Source organism: Capricornis sumatraensis, chromosome 15, assembly GCF_032405125.1.
Source record: "Capricornis sumatraensis isolate serow.1 chromosome 15, serow.2, whole genome shotgun sequence".
In the NCBI taxonomy this organism is placed as follows: domain Eukaryota; kingdom Metazoa; phylum Chordata; class Mammalia; order Artiodactyla; family Bovidae; genus Capricornis; species Capricornis sumatraensis.
Window position 1 is genome coordinate 68,212,971 of NC_091083.1, and position 16,701 is coordinate 68,229,671.

At 45.3% G+C, this 16,701-nt stretch overlaps 1 protein-coding gene across 1 annotated transcript in view; it reads left to right on the forward strand.

Annotated features, from left to right (window-relative positions):
- The first annotated feature begins 664 nt into the window (after positions 1-664).
- PHF20 (PHD finger protein 20) overlaps positions 665-16,701 on the forward strand; it is a 135,221-nt gene continuing 119,184 nt past the window's right edge. The window contains exon 1 of the mRNA XM_068986907.1: positions 665-701. The gene's annotated coding sequence lies outside the window, so the exon portion shown is untranslated. The remainder of the gene's footprint in view (positions 702-16,701) is intronic.

The following is a 16,701-nucleotide window of genomic DNA, read 5'->3' on the forward strand; positions in this document are numbered from 1 at the left end:
TCAAAGACTCTAGGTCGGGAAGGAACCTGACTTGTGTGAGGACTTGAAAGACGCTTGAGAAAGTGGAGGAGTTGAATGCGCGTGAATGTGAGACAGGCAAGTTAGTACAAACTGAAAAGTCTGGCAGATAGGCTACGGTGAAGATTTAGATCTTAACCTGAAGAACAGTGGGCAACGGGCTTTGAGCATGAGGATGGCTATGAACAGAGCTGCGTTTTGAGAAGCTCTTTCTGTCGGAGCATGAAGAACGGATTGGAAGGAGTAAGTGTGGGTGGAGAGGACAACCATCTGATGGTGGACTAGACTGGAGCATTGGCAGCAGGATGGAGAGAAGCAGGAGGCTTCGAGGCGCATATAGGAGGCATAACTAACAGATGACGGATAGGGTCCAGTCCCGGGCTTCGTGTGATCGCAGTGGCTATGGGTGAGTGGGGACTTCGTGCTCCGGATCCAGGAGCAGGCCGGTTCCCGCGCGTCAGGGCAGTGGGCGTGGCTCGCCCGAGCCGTCGCCACGGTGATCGGGTGGGGAGGGGCCGAGGGCGGGGCAGCTGAGGAGCTGCGTCACTCGGAGGTGGCGATGGTGCGTGTGTGTGGGGGGCGGGGGATACGCTGGGCGCGTCCCGGGGGTCACGTGGTCCGCTGCACGCAGAGTCCTTCTGTCGGTTGGTCCTGGAGCGGCGCAGCCGGAACGGGGCTGTGAGGTGAGCTCGCGGCGAGGCGCGGCGAGGCGAAGCTGGCTGGCTGGGGCTGGGTCGGGCCGGGCCCGCGCCGCGCGCGCGCGCGCGCGCGCCGTGCGGGCGGGGACGGTGACGGACGCCACCGCTGCTCCGGTCCCCTGCCCGGCCCCGCTCCCCGCCTGGCCCCGCTTGCCCTGCCCGGAGGGAGGCCCGGGGACCGCTGTTGAGAGCGTGGCGGGCGTGCGAGTGGCGCCCAATCCCCAGGGTTGCCTGCGGGAGTGACGGTGGTTGAGGCCAATCAGCGCCGCCTGAGGAGGTTGGGCCGCGGGGTGCTGGCCCAGGGCGCGGAGCGGGCCGTGTTGCGGGTGGGGGGGAAGAGCTAGGGTCGGATCCTGAGCTTGTGTGGCCCCCGAGAGCTCCACCAGCAACCCCTGCCCTTGCCTTGTGCTTTGGGAACGCGTTTTCTTTTATAGCCTCTTTAATCCTGTTCTGGGGAGCACACCCCTTTCTCAAGCCCCCGACTATGGGAGTGTCCCCTTTCTCTGTAGTTTTTAGAAAATGTGATCGGTGCAACCCTCTTTCTTAAACTCCATCCCTGGGATTTTATCTTAATTTCCAAAGCTTCCCCAACTGAGGATGGTACCCCCTGACCCACGACCCCCAAATTGGGTGGACACTCCCTTTACGTGTCTCCACTCTGAATAAACGTCCCCTTTCAAATCTGAGGGTTCTTCCCATTTAGCGAGTTTCAAATCTGGGGTCCAGTGACCAGTTTTGGGGGTACTTATGTTCCCACAAATTCAGGGGAGACTTCCCTTTTCCAGGCCTGAAATCTGGTAGAATGCTTGTCAGAATGTCTTAAATTTAGGGGCCGATTCGTTTTCCCAGCCTTCCAAAATCTGGGAGAGCACAGTGTCCAGAGTCTACCCGAAATGAAGTCCAAATCCTGAAATTTTAAGATAAGTATTTGTATTTACACAGGGAATTCACAGCTTTTCCCAATCACTCTATCCTTGGGGTTCCACCCTTTTTCATGAGTTCTCCAAATCGGACCACCTTATTTCCAGATTTTCATATCTGGAAGTGTTTGTTTCCTGCCCCACCCCCACCCTCCACGCTCTACTTTTGGTTACACAGTTCTTAGCCTTGCAGCCACCGTCCTGATGTTTGTTAAATCTGGGAGGGCACACCTTTTTTCTTAGTTTGCTCATTTCCAGACAGTGGTCCGTGGTTCTTGAGCTTTGCAGCCATCGGAGAGACTTTGTTTCCTCAGCTTCCCTTTTTGGAGCCCCATTTTCCTTTAGGTGCTCTCCCTGTCAGGTAAGTGCACCTTTCGTCTTCCTTCCTCTGGTGAATAAATATCTTTGTTCCGCATGGCACTTTGTCTGCTTCTGTGGCCTTTTCTCTGTACTCACTTCCTATAGTCTTACCTCCTGAAGTCCCCTCCCCCTGGGGGAGGATCTCCCCGCCCATCCCAAAGGGGTGCCTATATGTTTTCTTTCATATGTCTACTTTATCTTTCATCTTTCTGCTAACGAGAACTCTCTCTTGGCTTGCTCTATCCCCGGGCATTTTTGATACCTTTCTTCCTTTGGACGCTGCTCTTGCTTACTGGTGGCTGTAAAGATAGTCCCATTTCTTCCCCTTTCTCTGGAAGTAGCCTCAAGTCCAGGGCTGCCTGACTCCTCCCCGGTGCTGGATTTAAACTGAAAACGAATCCCCCCTTGTATTTCTTTGGTTATTCACAGGTCTCTTCATCCTCCTGATGGTCTGCTGCTTATAAAGATTCTGGTTAGAAGGATACTGCTTTTTCCTTTGCTTTATTTCCTTTCATTGGAAGACAAAACAAAACAACCCTCCAGAGATTCTTAGTCTTGCTTCCAGCTCCTAAAGCTTCCTCATTGGCTCTTTTCCTTCCTTTTATCAAGAAAAGAGGTCTTTTGGAGGAATCTCTTGGTCACTCTTTTTGTTCCTGGAGTAGAGGTGGGAGATGGATCTTTATCTCTCTCTGTGATCCTCTCACTTATCTGCCAAACCTTGCCCCCGACCCCCACCTTAAAATCTGCAAATGTCCTCTCCTAAGAGCCTCTCAGTAGGCTCTTTCTTTTGTATTTCCCTCTGTCTTTCCAGATCTTACTCAGGGCTTCTCAGCCGGAACCCGAACCAGATTAATTTCTCCACAGCTGGAATCTCAAGTGCTTATGGGATAATGACACCTCTGACCTTTCTCCTTTTGGGGAAGTACTTGAGTGTGCAGCTGTATGAGGCCTCAGGGCGGGAGAGAGTATGAGCCTGAGAAGCAACCCTGGCAGGACAAGGCAGAAAAATACTGCATTTTCAGGACCACGTCCTTCTGAATCTCATTTGAAGATTGGATGTTTGCCAAGCACCTGCTTCTCAGTGATGCTGGGGGATTTAATGATACTCCCAGGAACCTGTAGGAATTAATGGGGCTTGTGAAGTGTGCTGAACTTTGTGTTGGAACTTGAATAAAATGAATAATTTTATTGTATTTTCAGAAGAACTAAGCTTTTTTATATTTCATGTGCATGAAAACCCCCGAGCTGTGTTATTTCAGGAAGTGAAATAGATCCCACATTTATATCATATGATCATTAGTAAGTACCAGATTCATTAAAAAACACTATAGGTCTATCTGAGCAGTACCTAATAAAATATGGTGTACAGAAAGTGAAGAGGTACTTTGTATCTTATTTGCCTGATTGGTACCCTATCTATGTACTGCTATATATAGTTCACCCTTAAAGTATTCTACACCAGTGCTTCTCAAACTTGAATGTGCAAATAAATCACCTAGGGTGGGGAGTGTCTTGCTGAAATGTTGATTCTAATCCAGTGGGTTTAGAGTGGGGCCCATGTATCTGCTTTTCTAATTCCCCAGTGATGTTGATATTATTTTTCTGGAGCATTATTTTTCTTTCTTTATCTAGATGTGTATCCCTTAAAGTTTGTACAAGGCCACAGTCCTCTTTGGAGGACTACTGTTTATATTCAGTTACTGTTCTAGCATTTAGCTTTTGAAATCATGGCTAGGACTTCTCCAGGAGTTGGATTCCTATTTATTTTGTCAGATTTAAATGCTTAACTATTTCTTGCTTAAAAGTGAACATAACTTTTTTGGGGGTGGGGTGGGGTGGGGGTTTTGGCATGCAGCACAGCTTGTGGGATCTTAGTTCCTAGACCAGGGATTGAACCCAGGCCCTTGACAGTGAGGGCACTGAGTCCTCACTCCTGGACCTCCAGAGAAGAAGCCCTTGATCATAACTCTTGACATAAAATCGTTCTAGTAAATACTGCATAGGCCATATAGTGACCAGCCAGCTTGTCTCTGGTTCCTCATCTGTCATCCTGCCATGGGTAATGAGTCTGAGATAACCCAAGTCAGCAGGGTCACAGGTGTTGGAATTACCCAGCAGTCCTCGGTTTTCCGGGTTCCAGAGATGGGCCTGGGAGAGGCTGGTGCCTGCACTTTGATTTGTGTATCTGTGGGAGCTTCACCAAGATGAATGTGCTGGAAATATGATGTTACTCTTTGATGGGAATCATGACCTTACGATGCTCTCTCTCCTTTTGTATCCACATCTGTCTCTTAGCAGCCGCAGCAGCAGCAGCAGCTGTCTCTTAAGTCTTAGTGGGCGTTTCCTTTCAGATCATCTGTACCTATTTCCCCGGCTATCACTTGTCGTGGCCTTTCCCCACCATAATCCTGTTCTGGACCCTAATCAGGACAAACCTGAATTTGTGTCCTCTCCACACCTCCCCCCACCCCCCATCCCTCACATGAGTGTTAGATAGATTCTCTTCAGTAACAAATTTGATCTTGATTTGGCTCTAGTCCCAGCACGTCCACTCACTGTGAGACCTCAGGCAAGTCCCTTAATGCTACTGGACCTCATTCTCCCCATTTGTAAAATGAGGGGCTGATTTTCTCAAGGAATACTGTGCTCTGAGCCTTTGTCCGTACCTTGCTTAGAAACCCAGTGCCTGTGGGCGCTTGTTATGGCAGATCTGATTTCCTTCACGTGTTCTGTTGGGCTTGCTGCCAATCATTTCCGTGTCCGAGTCACTTCTGCCACCAGCTCTTCTAGCCAAGGCAGCCAGCTTGTCCTCAAACCCAACTTCAGCATTCTTCTGCCTCGGTGTCTCTGCCATTTCCATGCTTTAGTTCATTCGAAACTAAGCTTCCTAAAGAAGTCTTCTTGAATTCTCTATTCAGTGTTAGCTACTAACCTGGATTACAAAGAGGGAGTCTGTAGTTTACACACAACTTTATTTATAGGTTCTCTTATCTGATGTGTATTTTAAAAATGTCTTCCCCTCCTCCTCACCCCAGCTTTCATTTTTGCTTTGAATTAGCAGAGTAGATAGAATGAAATTTAAAAATGAAGCAGGTAGTTTGCCCTAGGCTGGAGTTTGGGGAAAATAAATATCATGCTTTTAGCTCTCTTAAGGTCTCCCAGATTGGAGGTCAGAGGTGTATATAACCTCCTAATGCCCCTTCTTCGTCTTTCTAGGAAATGATGGTGGGGGGGGGGAGTTGTTTCTTGATTACTTTTTTTTTTAAAATAAATTTTCTTTAAGCCAAAATGTGTACTTAGAGCTTCCTTGGTTAGGTTGTAAGCTTGGAGAAAGTCTTGTTTCTCTCTTACTCATCTCAGCAACTGCCCTTACAGGTTGTTGATTAACCTTGGGGTAACCTGTTGAAAATTGAAATCTTGATTTGTAATGATGCTATAACAACTTTGCTGGATCTCGTGTTAGGTATCCAGCTGTCCTTTGTTTCCTTTGGCCAAATAATGGAAGAGATGAGCTTGTGTAAATCATGTAAAATTTTAGGAGGTGAGTATGAGTCACCAAACATAAAATAGGGCAGTTGTATCAATATGAGAGGGAGGTAGTGCCTGAATCAGTGGACTTAGAGGAAGGAGGAAGAGGAGAGGCCTGGGGAAGGGTTTTAAAGTGGGGCTTCCCTGGTGGTTCAGACAGTAAAGAGTCTGCCTACAATTCAGGAGACCCAGCTGAGTTCAGTCCCTGGGCTGGGAAGATCCTCTGGAGAAGGGAATGGCTACCCACTCCAGTACTCATGCCTGGAGAATTCCATGGACAGAGGAGCCTGGCTGGCTGGCTACAGTCCCATGGGGTTGCAAAAAGTTGGACTGAGCGATTAACACTAACATATTTGATAAGAGCTTATCCCTTGTCAGGAACATAATTCTAAGGTTTTAAAGACTGACTCCCAGGCATCTTAGATGAGTCTTTGGTTCTCTTTGTCCTAGTAGAGACCTGATTTTCATGAGGTCTCTTATTTGTGTGGAAAAGGTGCGTGGCTAGGTGGATTGACATATCTACCTTGCTTTTACAGTTGCTGGGATTTCTAGGTTATGGAACCTTTACCTGGGAATGTGGGCATTTTAGTTAGCAGTTTTTGGAGCACTCTGTTAGATCTTATTGAACATTTACAATTTATCTATTACTCTCACCTGGTAGACAAGAAAATTGAGATTAAGTAATTTATTTGTCCAAGGTCACTTGGCTGATGAGCCAGTTGCTTTGCCTTCAGGTTTGGTGCTCATCCATCCTCCTCTGAACAGCTGCCTTACCTTTCTCCCTCAGGGTTTGAGTAAGTCACATTGGTCACAGCATCAAACAGGTGGCAGCCTGAAGCGCAGGCCTGAGGCACTGCTGAGAGAAGATGTGGCTTTGCCACCTCATCTCAGATTCTGTTCCTGACCTTGGAAACTTCCCTTAATTGTAGAAGCTAAACTCTCTCAGCTGAGGCTGCCTTTCTCCCCTTCTTGAGACTGTCTGGAACACGGCTGGTTTGGGCTGCTTGACAGCCCTTTGGTCTCATGGAGTGGTGAATGCTGTCCAGAGTGCTTTGATGGGTAGGAAGTCGGTCATGCTCTGCCCTGTATGAAATTTACACATCTGCAATTCAGAAAGGCATGATAGTTAAAGATGCCACCTTTCATGTCCAGGCTGCATGGTATGTGGTGGCGAAGAACCAGAATTCGGAGGCATCTGCCACTCTGTTGGGGCTCCATGTCATGTGGCTGTGGGGCTCAAACCTCTTGGGACTTTCCCTGTGGCACAGACATTGGAGACAGACTTCCAGCATGGCAAGTTACTAACCTATCTGGACCTGTTTTCTCTCTTAAGTATCATACTAGCCTCACATCTATCATTAGAAATATTGGTAAATGTTGCCCTTTCTCTCCATTTGCTAATCTGTAAAATGGGAATAAGAAAATCTAATTTATAAGGTTATTAAAACTTGGTGAGCTGTGAAGAGTTAAGTATATGTTACCATTAATTTGTTTTATTCCTTTTATAAAATGTTTGACCTTGTTTCTTGATATTTCATCTGTAACTACATTAGTACTCTCTGTAAGAGAGAACACTTAAAATTTGTTTCTTATTTTCACACAAAGTAGTTTAACAGTAATCCCTTAATATCATTAGTGTTCAGGTTTCTCAAAGGCCTTTATAAAACATGTATATATTTTAAATTGAAGTGTAGTTGATTTATAATATTGTGTTAATTTCTACTGTACAGCAAAATGATTCATTTATACAAATATACATCCTTTTAAAAATATTCTTTTCCATTATGGTTTATCATAGGAGTATACTGAATATAGTTCTCTGTGCTATACTGTAGGACCTTGTTGTTTATAAAGTCCTTAATATTTTGGCCACAGTATTTGCAGGATCTTAGTTCCCACCAGAGATCTAACCTGGGCCCCCAGGAAGGAAAGTGCCAAGTCCTAACCAGTGGACCACCAGGGAATTCCCTCAGAGCCCTTTTTTAAAAAAAGTTTAGTTTTTAAAAATTGAAGTATAGTTGATTTGCAATGTGTCAATCTTTATTGTATAGCAAAGTGACTTGTTTGTATACATACATACCTTTTTTTTTTTTAATATTCTTTTCCATTATGGTTTATCCCAGGAGATTGGATATAGTTCCCTGTGCTATATAGTAGGACCTTGTTGTTCATCCATCCTATGTGTAATAGTTTATATCTGCTAATTCCAAATTCCCAGTCCTCCCCTCCTCCACCTCCCACCCCCTTGGCAACTGCAAGTCTGTTTTCTATGTCTGTGAGTCTTTTCTGTTTGGTAAAAAAGTTCATGTGTGTCAGGCCACGTCGGTACTCTTGCCTGGAGAATCCCATGGACAGAGGAGCCTGGTGGGCTCCAGTCCATGGGGTTGCAAAGAGCTGGGCAGGATTGAAGCGACTGAGCATGCGTACATGTGTCAGATACTAGATTCCACATACAAATGATGTCATACAGTGTTTGTCTTTCTGACTCACTCCACTCAGTGTGATGATGTCTAGTTGCATCCATATTGCTGCACACTGCATTATTTCATTCTTTTTTTATGGCTGAATAGTATTCCATTGTATATATGTACCACATCTTCTTTATTCCAAGGCCTTATTTTTAAATGCAGTATAAATACTGTGGGTTTTGGAGTAGATCCTGCTTTTAAAATCCAAGCTCTTCCTCCTAGCCAGGTGACCAAGAGCAAGTTACTTGCTCTAAGTCTGTTTTCCCTCCTCTGAAAAATAGGATAATACTGCCAATTTTTCTGCATTGTTGGGAATAAAGTATTTTTCATGGATTAGCATGTGATAAAAACTCAGTAAAAGTTAGCCATCTCCTGGTATTAATAATAAAGACCAGGAATATTGACTATTAAATAATTTTTATTTATCTTTAAAATCCCATGCACAATGAATTGGTTGTAATTTAGGGAAATGTCTTTGGAGGTCCCATGGGGTAATGACTCCATCTCCAAATTGTTTTACTTTGTAATATAGTGATACCTCAATTAAGGAATTCGGTAAGAACAGTTTAGTCAGGTATGTTTTAAAAAAGATTCCCTTCCCTAAAAAGAATCCAGACAAACCCACTCCAGAGCTGTGTGACACCATTTATAGAGCCCTCCCAGCGACTGAAAACAGATTACAGCTTTCCTTAGGCTCCAGGGGCAAAATTCTGGTCTGTCTGCAGGTGCCTGGTTCCCTGTGCTTTGCCTTACCGCCGTGGAGTAACACCAGTTCCTACATTTACCTGTGGAGAGCACTTTTCAAAGAGTCTCCGTGGAATTGTCTCCTTGAATTCCTATATCCCTCAAGATGGGTGATGCTGATCTCTTTCTTTTCTTTCCTCCTGTTTTATCAATGAGGAAACTAAGGTTATCTCATTAAAGTAGCATCTGACTGCCAAGTGACAGTGCTGCTTGTTAGACTCTCGGGGTGCCTATGAGGAGTTAAATGCCTGAGGAGAGATCGGCTCAGACACAGGCAGTTTCAGAGTAGAGTGCTGTGTTGTGACCCATGCAGCAGGCAAGGCTGCCACGGGTGAATAATGGGGTGGGCCCTGGCCCAGCAGCCCTCTGGGGAGGTGCTGATGGCTGAGCCCCACTGAAGGACCTAGCAGAGAGGAAGCAGCATTGCAGGGAGTCTGGGTGTGTGGGAGGCATGAGCAGTAATAACCTTGAGAGGCTGTCATGTGCCAGGCTCTGTGATAAGTAAATTTTGCTTTTTTTGGCTGCATCATGTGGCCTGTGGAATCTTAGTTCCCTGACTAGGGATCAAATCTGTGCCCCCTGTCCTGGAAGCAGGGTTTCTTAACCACTGGACCACCAGGGAAATCCCTGTGTTAAGTAATTTTTATCTTCACAGCACCTATAGGAAGATATGAAGTAAGTACTGGTACTATCCCCATTTAATAAATGAGTAGCCTGAGGCTCAGAGAGGAAATGACTTGTGCAAGGCTATCTGGAAAATGGTGGAGCTGGGGGTCAAACCCAGCAGTCTCTTTAGAATTCTGGCTCATAACCATCATGTGCCATTGGCCCTCTGCTGATTGTCTGCTCGACTTCTTTTAAGTTCCCATGTTTAACAGCCCGTGGTTTGACTTGGTCATAGTTGCTAACTCATTGGAGGCCTTGATGCTACTCTGAGTAGTCTGAACTCTGTTCTGTAGGGGAACTATTGAGTTTTGTTTTTTTTTTTAGATGTAATTAAGATATAACCTGAAGTTTTAAACAGAGGTGTCTTATGATCAGATTTATACTTTAGAAATATTAGTGTAGTAGCACTGATGACGGAGAAGGCAATGGCACCCCACTCCAGTACTCTCGCCTGGAAAATCCCATGGGCGGAGGAGCCTGGTGGGCTGCAGTCCATGGGGTCGCTAAGAGTCAGACACGACTGAGCGACTTCACTTTCACTTTTCATTTTCATGCATTGGAGAAGGCAGTGGCAACCCACTCCAGTGTTCTTGCCTGGAGAATCCCAGGGATGGCGGAGCCTGGTGGGCTGCCATCTATGGGATCGCACAGAGTCAGACACGACTGAAGCGACTTAGCAGCAGCAGCAGCAGCAGCACTGATGAAGAGTAGCCACAGTTCGTTGACTAGTCAGATTACCTGGATTCATTCAATTCCTTGCCCCCAGTACTTGGTAGCTTTGTCATTTGGGCAGCTTACTTTCTGAACCTTCGTTTTTTCAACTCTAAAATGACAATAATAATAATTCTCATCACAGAACTATGAGGTAGATACTAAATGAGATGATGTATATATAAAGCACTTAAAATAGTGTCTATCATAAAATAACCACTCAGAGGTCAGCTTATAAGACAGTATTGATTTGGATCCAGGGAGCATGTGGCTGGAGGTTTTGAGCTCCACTAAGAGTTGTTGCGTTTGTGTGTTCAGTCGTGTGAGACTCTCTGTGACCGTATGGACTGTAGCCTGCTAGGCTCCTCTGTCCATGGGATTTCCCAGGCAAGAATACTGGAGTGTGTTGCCATGGCCTCCTCCAGGGGATCTTTCTGACCCAGGCATTATAACTCACTTCTCTGCTTTGGCAGGCAAGTTCTTTACCACTAGCGCCATCTGGGAAGCCAGAGAGTTGTTGCAATAATTGGATTAGAGCCACTGGATAGTGGGAGAAACCTAGTAGGTGTGACAAAATGGTGACTGAGAGTGAGATGTGAAGGCAATGCCCATGTTCCTGGCTTGGCACATTGGCCAGTCTTGGGACCTCAAACTGTGATGGGGAGAAAAGGAGAAGGAACTTGTGAGGGTAAGATGATTAGGTCAGCGAGGTTGAGTAATGTGCCAAAGGTCAGTCATTCAGCAAATATGTTCTGGAGTTAAGCCTGGGCTCCTTTCCACTGTTTCTGGGAAGAGCCCCTCATTTAACCAGTTCATTCTCAGTAATTCAGAAGACGTAAGCTCAACCTGTGTTTGTTGTCTGTCTGAATTTTAATTGTGGTAGAAAAAGACTTCTAGAGAAAGCATTTGAAGTATCTGGGAAGAGGGTAAGGGGATTTTTTTTAGCTTCTTTTCTTTCTTCCTCCTTCCTTTCCTCCCTTCTTCCCTTGTTTCCTTCTCTACCCTCTCAAGTAAAAGAGGCTAATCCAATTCTTTCAGTGTGATTTGGGCAAGCCTGAGGGAGTGGTAATGATTGGCTTTAGACTCTGTGTCATTGAGGAGAAATTAATGATGGAGGGGCCATTGCCCCTACTTGAAACAACTTGTCAGTTCTCTAGGACTATGGATGTGCTCTTTAAAAATATATATATATATTTTTGACTGTGCTGGGTCTTTGTTGCTGCTCATGGGCCTTCTTTATTTGCAGCAAGTAGGGCTACTCTCTAGTTATGCTACATGGGCTTCTGGTTGCAGTGGCTTCTCTTGTGGAGCCTGGGCTCTAGACCTTGAGGGCAGTAGTTGTGACACAAGGGCTTAGTTGCATGTGGGATCTTAATTCCCAGACCAGGGATCGAATCCGTGTCCCTTGCATTGGCAGGTGGATTCTTAACCCCTGGACCGCCAGGGAAATCCCTAGATGTGCTCTTTTAGATTTGTTATATTGAATACTGTTTGTTAATGTTGCATAATAACAGTGACCGTAATCCTTTGTGTTTGATATCCTTTTTGCTAGTGCTACTACTACCACACAGCCATTTTATCACCAATATTGAATATTTGGTGTGTTCTGTCCTGAGCACTTGACATCCATTAGCTCGCTTAGCCTCACAACCCCAGGAGGTAGGGGTTATTAGTCCTCTTTTATAGAAGGGCAAACAGGGAGGCTCAGTGATTTTTCTCATCTTCACTTAGCAGGCAATGAGTGGAGCTGGGATTGGTCAGAATCTGAGTCTGAAACCTGACTGCTCCCATCCCTAAGTACTGCCTGGCTTTCCTCCAAGACAGAACTTTGGAAGAGTCCCCTTGGAAGCTTCCTCCTGTGAGTTGTAGTTGTCCCTGGACCTGTGCTCTTCTGGGACTGTAGTCAGGCTGCAGGGTGGCAGCCAGCGTTTCCACCTCCTAGGCTCAGGGCTGTGGGGGATTGGGAGGGAAGCTCATTCCTGCTGAGACACCTTGCCTCTAGGATTTCCCCTCTGCCTAGAATTCTTTCCCCCCTATATCTGTACATAGCTGTCTCCTTGTCATTTAGATCTCTGCTCAGACCTCAGCTCCTCAGAGTTCTTTCTACCAGCCTTATCTAAAGGATCCTGCCACGTCAACTGGCTCACGTCGTTTCATTGGGTTTTCTGCTACAGAACTTACCCTCCCAGAAATGATCTTATCTGCATATGTGTTGTCCTATTTTGCCTTCCCTGCTAGAGAACAGGGCCGGGGGTGTCCTGTCATCTTGCTGTCTATCTCGGGGCCCTGGCACAGAGCTGCTGCTGCTGTTGCTGCTAAGTCGCTTCAGTTGTGTCCGACTCTGTGCGACCCCATAGACGGCAGCCCACCAGGCGCCCCCATCCCTGGGATTCTCCTGGCAAGAAGACTGGAGTGGGTTGCCATTTCCTTCTCCAATGCATGAAAGTGAAAAGTGAAAGTGAAGTCACTCAGTCGTGTCCAACTCTCAGCGACCCCATGGATTGCAGCCCACCAGGCTCCTCCATCCATTGGATTTTCCAGGCAAGAGTACTGGGGTCGGGTGCCGTTGCCGTCCCTGGCACAGAGCTGGCTTTCAGTAAATACTGAATGAAGGAGGCATATAGATTTAAGCTGGTCTTTCGCTTGAAGTGTCCTTCACTTTGAAAGGGGGTTACATTAAGTTTATTTTTTTCTTGTTTTGTTTTTTATATATTTTTAAACTTTTTATTTTGTATTGGAGTGTAGCAGGTTAACAGTGTTGTGATAGTTTCAGGTAGTTGGTGGGGGAGGGGGTGGGGGGGAGCAGGAACCTCAGCCATGCATATGTATGTATCCATTCTCCCTCAAACTCCCCTCCCATCCAGACTGCCACATAACATGAGCCGCGTTCCCTGTGCTGTACAGCAGGACCTTGTTGTTTATCCATTTTAAATACAGCAGTGGGTATATGTTGATCCCAAACTCCCAAACCATCCTTTCCCCCCATCCCTCACCCCAGCAGCCATAAGTTCTTTCTCTAAGCCTGTGAATCTGTTTCTGTTTTATAAAGAAGTTCATTTGTAGCATTTATGTTTAGATTCCACACATAAGGGATGTCATAGGACAGTTATCCTTCTTTGTCTGACTTAGTATGACAGTCTGTAGGTCCACCCATGTTCCTGAAAATGGCACTATTTCTTCTTTTTTTAATGGCTGAATAGTGTTATACGCACTACATCTTCTTTCTCCATTCCTCTGTCGATGCACATTTAGGTTGCTTCCATGTCCTGGCTATTGTAGACATTGCCCCATTGAACACCGGGGTGCGTGTGTCTTCAGACCATGCTCTTCTCCGGATGCACGCCCAAGAGTGGGATTGCAGGCTCATATGGTAGGTCTGTTTTTAGTTTTTTAAGGAATCTCCATACTGTTCTCCCTAGTGGCTGAACCAGTTTACATTCCCACAAACAGTGTAGGAGGATTCCTTTCTCTCCACACCCTCTCCAGCATTTACTGTTTGTGGATTTTTTGATGATAGCCATTTCGGCTGGTGTGAGGTGTACATTAACTTTAAAAGGCACCATCATCCTTTAATGGAGGTTGAATTGCAAGCCTAGTGTAAGCACTATTAGGTTATTGTAAAGCCCATTCTGTAGTTTCTGGAGGTTGCCAGTCTTTTCAGAGTTTATTTTCTCTTAATCCTGATGAGAGCCAACTCGTTGAAAGGTCTTGTTCCCTGCCCACCTATCACAAATTCATTGTTATTTTAAGTCTTTAGTCTCTTCTCTCTAGCACATTAGGGTTGCTGAGGGCAGGGCCTCCAGTTACCATGACTACAGTACTCTTAAACCTCTCCCAAAATAAAACCCAGAGTCCATGTCAGTACATTAACTATAAATATATTATGAATTAAGAAAATTCTGCTGCTGTCTTTTGAACACCTACTTTGTGCTAGACATTCAGAGGCTTTGCAGATCTTTTTTATTTTTCCGCCATACCACATGACATACGGGAGCTTAATTCCCTGACCAGAGATCTAACACATTTCCCCTGCTGTGGAAGAGCAGAGTCTTAACCACTGGCCCACCAGGGAAGTCCCAAGATACACATTCTTTTTTAAAAAAATAATTACATTAATTAATTAATCTTTGGCTGTGCTGGGTCTTCGTTGCTGCAAGGACTTTTCTCTAATTGTGAGCTGTGGCTAGTGTCTGGTGGCAGTGTGCAGGTTTCTCATTACGATGGCTTCTCTTGTGGCGGAGCATGAGCTCCAGGGTGCGTGGGGTTCAGTAGGTGCCATTCCAGGACTCTAGAGCACAGGCTCAGTAGTTGTGCACGGGGTAGGTTGCTCTGAGGCATGTAGGCTCTTCCTGGACCAGGAATCAAACTCTTGTTTCCTGCATTGGCAGGCAGATTCTTTACCACTGAGCCATCAGGGAAGCCCAAGAAGTACATTCTTCAGTTCAGTTCAGTGGCTCAGTTGTGTCCAACTCATGGACTGCAGCACACCAGGCTTCCCTGTCCATCACCAACTCCCGGAGCCTGCTCAAACTCATGTCCATCGAGTTGGTGATGCCACCCAACTATCTCATCTTCCGTCATCCCCTTCTCCTCCCGCCTTCAATCTTTCCCAGCATCCGGGTCTTTTCCAGTGAATCTTCTTCACATCAGGTGGCCAAAGTATTGGAGGTTCAACTTCAGCATCAGTCCTTCTAATGAATATTCAGGACTGATTTCCTTTAGGATGGACTGGTTTGATCTTCTTGCAGTTCAAGGGACTGTCAAGAGTCTTATCCAACATCACAGTTCAAAAGCATTAATTCTTCGGCACTCAGATTTCTTTATGGTCCAACTCTCACATCTATACATGACTCCTGGAAAACCATAGCTTTGACTAGACGGACCTTTGTTGGCAAACTAATGTCTCTGCTTTGTAATATGCTGTCTAGGTTTATCATAGCTTTCCTTCCAAGGAGCGAACATCTTTTAATTTCATGGCTGCCATCACCACCTGCAGTGATTTTGGAGCCCAAGAAAATGAAGTCTCTCACTGTTTCCATTGTTTCTCCATCTATTTGGCATGAAGTGGTGGGACCAGATGCCATGATCTTAGTTTTCTGAATGTTGAGCTTCAGGCCAACTTTTTCACTCTCCTCTTTCATCAAGAGGCTCTTTAGTTCCTCTTCACTTTCTGCCATAAGGGTGTCATCTCTATATCTGAGGTTATTGATATTTCTCCCGGCAGTCTTGATTCTAGCTTGTGCTTAATCCAGCCTGGCATTTTGCATGATGTACTCTGCATAGAAGTTAAATAAACAGGTGATGGTATACAGCCTTGAGGTACTCCTTTCCCAATTTGGAACCAGTCCGTTGTTCCATATCCAGTTCTAACTGTTGCTTCTTGACTTGCATACAGATTTCTCAGGAGGCAGGTAATGTGATCTGGTATTCCCACCTCTTGAATTTTCCACAGTTTGTTGTGATCCACACAGTCAAAGGCTTTGCTGTAGCCAATAAAGCAGAAGTAGATATTTTTCTGGAACTCTCTTGCTTTTTCTGTTTTCCAACAGATGTTGGCAATTTGATGTTTCTTCTGCCTTTTCTATAAATCTAGCATAAACATCTGGAAGTTCTCGGTTCACATACTGTTGAAGCCTAGCTTGGAGAATTTTGAGCATTACTTTGCTAGCATGTGAGATGAGTGCAATTGTGGGGTAGTTTGAGCATTCTTTGGCATTGCCCTTCTTTGGGATTGGAATGAAAACTGACCTTTTCCAGTCCTGTGGCCACTGCCGAGTTTTCCAAATTTGCTGGCATATGGAGTGCAGCACTTTTACAGCATCATCTTTTAGAATTTGAAATAGCTCAACTGGAATTCCATCACCTCCACTACTTTTGTTTGTAGTGATGCTTCCTAAGGCCCACCTGACTTCGGACTCCAGGATGTCTGGCTCTAGGTGAGTGATCACACCATTGTGGTTATCTGGGTCATTAAGGTCTTTTTTGTGTAGCTCTTTTGTGTATTCTTGCCACCTCTTAATATCTTCTGCTTCTGTTAGGTCCATACCATTTCTGTCCTTTATTGTGCCCATGTTTGCATGAAATGTTCCCTTGGTATCTCTAATCTTCTTAAAGATATCTCTAGTCTTTCCCATTCTATTGTTTTCCTCTATTTCTTTGCATTGATTGCTGAGGAAGGCTTTCTTATCTCTCCTTGCTATTCTTTGGAACTCTGCATTCAGATGCTTATATCTTTCCTTTTCTCCTTTGCCTTTCACTTCTCTTCTTTTCTCAGCTATTTGTAAGGCCTCCTTAGACAACCGTTTTGCCTTTTTGCCTTTCTTTTTCTTGGGGATGGTCTTGATCACTGCCTCCTATACAATGTCACGAACCTCTGTCCATAGTTCTTCAGGCACTCTGTCTATCAGATCTAATCCCTTGAATCTATTTGTCACTTCCACTGTATAATCATAAGTGATTTGATTTAGGTCATACCTGAATGGTCTAGTGGTCTTCCCTACTTTCTTCAATTTAATTCTGAATTTTGCAAAATGGAGTTCATGATCTGACCCGCAATCAGCTCCTTGTCTTGTTTTTGCTGACTGTATA